Consider the following 5,788-nt stretch of genomic DNA (forward strand, 5'->3'; position numbering starts at 1 on the left):
TAGCAGGGGAGTTGCAAAGAAAAAAGAAGGGAAGAAGGAAAAAAGATAGCGAGGAAAGAAAGAGGATAAAAGGAAGGAAAAGAAAGAGGAGAAAGGCTTGTTCGGAGCGGCTTCGAAGGTTGAGATTAAAGTGGGATAAACCTAATAATAATAATAATAATAATAATAATAATAATAATAATAATCGAAATCCAGCATATCTATCTATCTTGTTTGCTGTGTCATAAAAGAATAATAATAATAATAATAATCGAAATCCAGCATATCTATCTTGTTTGCTGTGTCATAAAATAATAATAATAATAATAATAATAATAATAATAATAATAATAATAATAATAATAATAATACAGTAGCAAGGAGGTCGCAGGTAAGAAGAAACAGAAAGAAGGAAAGAAAGAAAGAAAGAAAGAAAGAAAGAAAGAAAGAAAGAAAGAGGGAAGAGAGAAGGTTGTTTTGAGCCGCTTTGTGTCTCCATCTAGAGATTAAAGCGGGATAAACCTAATAATAATAATAATAATGATAATAATAATAATACCCAGGCATGAGAAATAGCAAGGGAGTTGCAGATTTAAAAAGGAAGGAAAAAGAGAGGAAGGAGAGAGAAGAAAGAGAAAGAAAGAGAAAGAAAGAAAGAAAGCGGCAGATAACAATAACACAACAATCATGTGGGAAACCAATAAATAATAATAATAATAATAATAATAATAATAATAATAATAATAATAATAATAATAATAATGTGGGAAAATAATAATAGTGGATACACATCATAATAACAAATAATAATAATAATAACAACAACAAGAATGCGAGATACTACTACTACTAACAATGATGTGGGATATTAATAATGGATAAACATAATAACAATAACAATTAGGGATACTACTACTACTACTAATAATAATAATAATGGATACACATAATAATAGTAATAATAAGGCGTCATAGTAATAATAATGCGGGATAATAACAATAATGGATACAAATAATAATAAGGCATCATACTAAAAATAATGCGGGATAACAACAATTATTATTATTATTATTAATAATGAGGCGTCATACTAATAATAATGCGGGATAACAACAATAATGGATACAATTATTATTATTATTAATATTATTATTATTAATGAGGCATCATACTAATAATAATGCGGGATAACAACAATAATGGATACAAATATTAATAATAATAAGGCGTCATACTAATAGTAATGCGGGATAACAACAATAATGGATACAAATATTAATAATAATAATAAGGCATCATACTAATCATAATGCGGGATAATAACAATAATGGATACAAATATTATTAATAATAATAATAATAAGGCATCATACTAATCATAATGCGGGATAATAACAATAATGGATACAAATATTATTAATAATAATAATAATAAGGCATCATACTAATCATAATGCGGGATAATAACAATAATGGATACAAATATTAACAATAATAATAATAATAAGGCATCATACTAATAATAATGTGGGATAATAACAATAATGGATACAAATATTAATAATAATAATAATAATAATAAGGCATCATACTAATAATAATGCGGGATAACAACAATAATGGATACAAATATTAATAATAATAATAAGGCGTCATACTAATAATAATGCGGGATATTAACAATAATGGATACAAATATTAATAATAATAATAAGGCATCATACTAATAATAATGCGGGATAACAATAATGGATACAAATATTATTATTATTATTATTATAATTATTATAATAATAATAATAATAATAATAATAATAATAATAATAATAACAATTATTCTTTCCTGACGGGATAACAATAATGGATACAAATATTATTATTATTATTATTATTATTATTATAATAATAATAATAATAATAATAATAATAATAATAAAGCCTCATACTAATAATAATGCGGGATAACAACAATAATGGATAATGGAGCAAAGGGAGTTGCAGATTTAAAAAGGAAATAAAGGAAAGAAGGAAGGAAAAGAAAGAAAGGAAAAAAGGAAGCAAGGAAGGAAGGAAGGAAAAAGAGGGAGAAAGGAAAACGAAAAAAGAAGGGAAGGGAAAAAAAGAAATTAAAAAGAAGGGAGGAAAGAAGGAGCAACTTGCCCTGCACGCAGCTTCCTTCTTTCTTTCCTTCTTTCTTTCCTTCTTTCCTTCCTTCCTTCCTTCCTTTTTTCTGAAAGAAAATGACTGAAGGGAAATGGGTTGAATTCTCCGCGGATCCTTTTCTTTCTTCCTCCTTTCTTTCCTTCCTTCCTTCCTTCCTTCCTTCCTTCCTTCCTGGCCGCTTTCTTCTGAAGGTTGCGATCCGCTTTCGGTCCCAAAGTCGAATTAGAAGCGGGATAAATCCCGACGGGAAGACGGTGAAGAGGAATCGCTTTCCTCCGGCGGCGCCGGAAAGACTCGGAAAAGAAGGAAGGAGAGAAAGAGAGAAAGAGGAGGGAAAGAGAGAAAGAGGAGAGAAGAGAGAAAGAGAGAAAGAAAGAAAGAGAGAAAGAAAGAAAGAAAGAAAGAAAGAAAGGAAGGAAAGGAAGGAAAAGGAAGGAAGGAGAGAAAGAGAGAAAGAGAGAAAGAGAGAAAGAGATGAAAGAGAGAGAGAAAGAAAGAAAGAAAGAAAGAAAGAAAGAGAAGAATGGAGAAAGGAAGGAAGAGAGAAAGGAAGGAAGGAAGGAAGGAAGGAAGGAAGGAAAGAAGGAAAGAAGAATGGAAGAAAGGAAAGTGGAGGAGGAAGATTAAAGGAATCCAGGGAGAAAGGAAAGAAAGAAGGAAGGAAAGAAGAAAGGCATGAGAACAGAATGTGGAGGAAAGAGAGCGGCTAAACAGGAAGGAAGGAAGGAAGGAGAGAAGGAAAGGAGGAAGGAAGGAAGGAAGGAAAGAAGGAAGGAAGAAAAGAGAGAAGGAAAATTACACTCATGAAAAAAGGAAGGGAGGAAGGAAGGAAAGAGAGAAAGAAGGAAGGAAGGAAGGAAGGAAGGAAGGAAGGAGAAAAAGAGAGAAAGGAAGGAAGGAAGGGCGGAAAAGATGGAAAGAAATAAGGATGGAAGAGATGGATGAGAAGGAAGAAAGGAAGGAAAGAAGGAAGGAAGGAAAAAGATGGAAAGGGGAGGGGAAAAAAGAAGGGGAAGATGGAAGAGATGGAGGGATGGATGGAAGGAAGGATAGAAGAAAAGAAGGAAGAAAGGAGAGAGAAAGGAAGGTGGAGAAGGAGGAGGAGGAAGGTTAAAGGAATCCAGGGAGAAAGGAAAGAAAGAAGGAATGATGAGAATAGAATGTGGAGGAAAGAGAGCGGCTATTCGGGAAGGAAGGAAGGAAGGAAAGAAAGAAAGAAAGAAAATTACATTCATGAAAAAAGGAAGGAAGGAAGGAAGGAAGGAAGGAAGGAAGGAAGGGAAGGAAGGAAGGAAGGAAGGAAAAGGGAGAGAGAGAAAGGGAAGAAGGATGAAAAATGAAGGAGAGAGAAAGTCAGGAAAGAAAGGATGGAAAAGGCAGCAGAAGGGAGAGAGAAAGAAAGGAGAGAAGGAGGGAACAGGAGGAAGAAAAGAAAAGAAAGGCCAAAGGAAAGGAAATGGGAAGAAGGTTGGGAAGGAAAGACTGAACAAGGGAGGAAAGAAAGAGAGGAAGGAGGAGAGAAGGATGGAGAAAGGAAGGAAGGCGGAGGAGAGAGAGAAGGAGAAATAAGGGAAACAGAGAGAAAGAATGGGAAAGGAAGAGGGAGAAGGAAGGAAGGAGGAAGTGAGGGAATGACTAAAGGAAGGAAGGAAGGAAAGAAGGCTAAAGGAAAGGAAACGGGGAGAAGGTTGGGAAGGAAAGACTGAACAAGGAAGGAAGGAAAGAGAGGAAGGAGGAGAGAAGGATGGAGAAAGGAAGGAAGGAAAGAAAGGAAAGAACGAAAAGGAAAGGAAAGAGGGAAAGAAGGACTGGGCTGAGAAGGGAGGAAGGAAGAAAAGAAAGAAGAGAAAGAAAAGAAGGAAGAAAAACGGAAAGGAGGAAGAAAGAAAGAAAGAAAGAAAAGAAAGAAGAAAGAATTGAAATGAAAGAAAGAAGAAAGGATTGAAAGGGAAGAAAGAAAGAAGGAAGGAAGGAAAGGAAAGAACGAAAAGGAAGGGAAGGAAGGCAAGAAGGACTGGACTAAGAAAAAAGGAAGGAAGAAAAGGAAGAAGAGAAAGGATAGAAGGAAGGAAAACCAGAAAAGAAGGAAAGGAAGGGCCGGACTAAGAAGGGAGGAAGGAAGAAAAGAAAGAAGAGAAAGACAGAAGGAAAAAAAGGACTGAACGGAAAGAAAAGGAGAGAAAGAAGGAAGTAAAAAAGAAACGAACAGAAAGGAAGAAAAAGAAGAAAAGAAAGGAGGAGGGAAAGAAAGAAAGAGACGAGAAAGAAAGCGAAGGAAGAGAAGAAAGAAGTGAAAGGAAAGATAGAAGGAAAAGGGAACAAACGGAAAGAAAAGGAGGAGAGAAGAAACAAAAAAAAGGAAGGAAGGAAGGAAGAAGAGAAATGGAAGAAGGAAGGAAAGAAGAAGCGGAAAGGAAGGAAGGAAGGGGAAAAAAGAAGAAAGAAAACAAAAAGAAGGAAGAGAAAGGAAAAAGGAACGGAAGGAAGGAAGGAAGGAAGGAGAGAAAGAAGGGAAAAGAGAACTGGACGAAGAAGGAAGGAAAGAAGGAAGGAAGGAAGGAAGGAAGGGGGAAAATAAAAGAATAGAAGAAAAGGAAGGAAAGGAAGAGAAAGGAAGGAAGGAGAGAAAGAAGGAGGGAAAAGAGAAGTAGACGAAGAAGGAAGGAAAGAAGGAAGGAAGGGAAAAAATGAAAGAATAAAAGCAAACGTCTCCAGGACTAAGAAGAAAAACAAAAAGAAGAAAGAGAAAGGAAAAAAAGAACAGAAGAAAGAAGGAGAAAGGAAGGAAGGAAGGAGAGAAAGAAGAAGGGGAAAGAGAACTGGACGAAGAAAGGAAGGAAGGAAAGGAGAGAAACTTTGCCCGAGCCCCGAAAAAAAACCAACCCAAGAAAGTCTCCTAATTAATCACTCCAGCTGTCAGCAATAGTTTGTAGTGCCGTTTTCTTGTACTGATTCTTTGCTGCGTTTTGAAGACTCAAGAAAGTCTCCTAATTAATCACTCCAGCTGTCGGCAATAGTTTGTAGTGCCGTTTTCTTGTACTGATTCTTTGCTGCGTTTTGAAGACTCAAGAAAGTCTCCTAATTAATCACTCCAGCTGTCGGCAATAGTTTGTAGTGCCGTTTTCTTGTACTGATTCTTTGCTGCGTTTTGAAGACTATTAATTATTATTATAATTATTATTACTATTAATTAAATATTAGCGCTGCTATTATTATTCCGCTTTCCTCTCCCAACATTCCCCCCCCCAAAAAAAAATCCGAATCAGAAACCGACGAAAATGGAATAATCCGGGACGGAAAGGGTTCAGCACCTGCTTCCTCTTCCTGCTTCCTCTTCCGCTTCCTCTTCCTCTTCCAGGGGGGTCCCTCATGGCCTCCTCTCTCTCTCTCTCTCTCTCCCTCTCTCTCTCTTTCTTTCCTTCTCTTTCCTTCTTTTCTTCTTCTCGCCTTTTTCTCTCCCCGAGCCCCGGGGTCACGTGGCCCGCAGGCCTCGCCTCCCATTGGCTGGGAGAGTTTTTTAGGGTGACGTCACGACCCCCCTCCCACTTCTTCTCCCAAAAGAAAGGCAGACTCCGCAACTTGAAGCCCGGCCGCAAAAAGCGGGTCGAACGCGCGATATCTCCACTGGGGAGACGACACAGGGAT

The 5,788-nt window shown here is 36.5% G+C and overlaps 1 protein-coding gene across 2 annotated transcripts in view; it reads right to left on the reverse strand.

Annotated features, from left to right (window-relative positions):
- The window catches only part of barhl1 (BarH like homeobox 1), a 19,627-nt gene extending 13,874 nt beyond the window's left edge, over positions 1-5,753 (reverse strand). The window contains exon 1 of one of the 2 annotated variants that reach the window (XM_062959190.1): positions 5,455-5,753. The gene's annotated coding sequence lies outside the window, so the exon portion shown is untranslated. The remainder of the gene's footprint in view (positions 1-5,454) is intronic. The other variant, XM_062959189.1, reaches the window with a different exon arrangement.
- Positions 5,754-5,788: the final 35 nt, after the last annotated feature.

Source organism: Anolis carolinensis, unplaced genomic scaffold, assembly GCF_035594765.1.
Source record: "Anolis carolinensis isolate JA03-04 unplaced genomic scaffold, rAnoCar3.1.pri scaffold_7, whole genome shotgun sequence".
Taxonomy (NCBI): domain Eukaryota; kingdom Metazoa; phylum Chordata; class Lepidosauria; order Squamata; family Dactyloidae; genus Anolis; species Anolis carolinensis.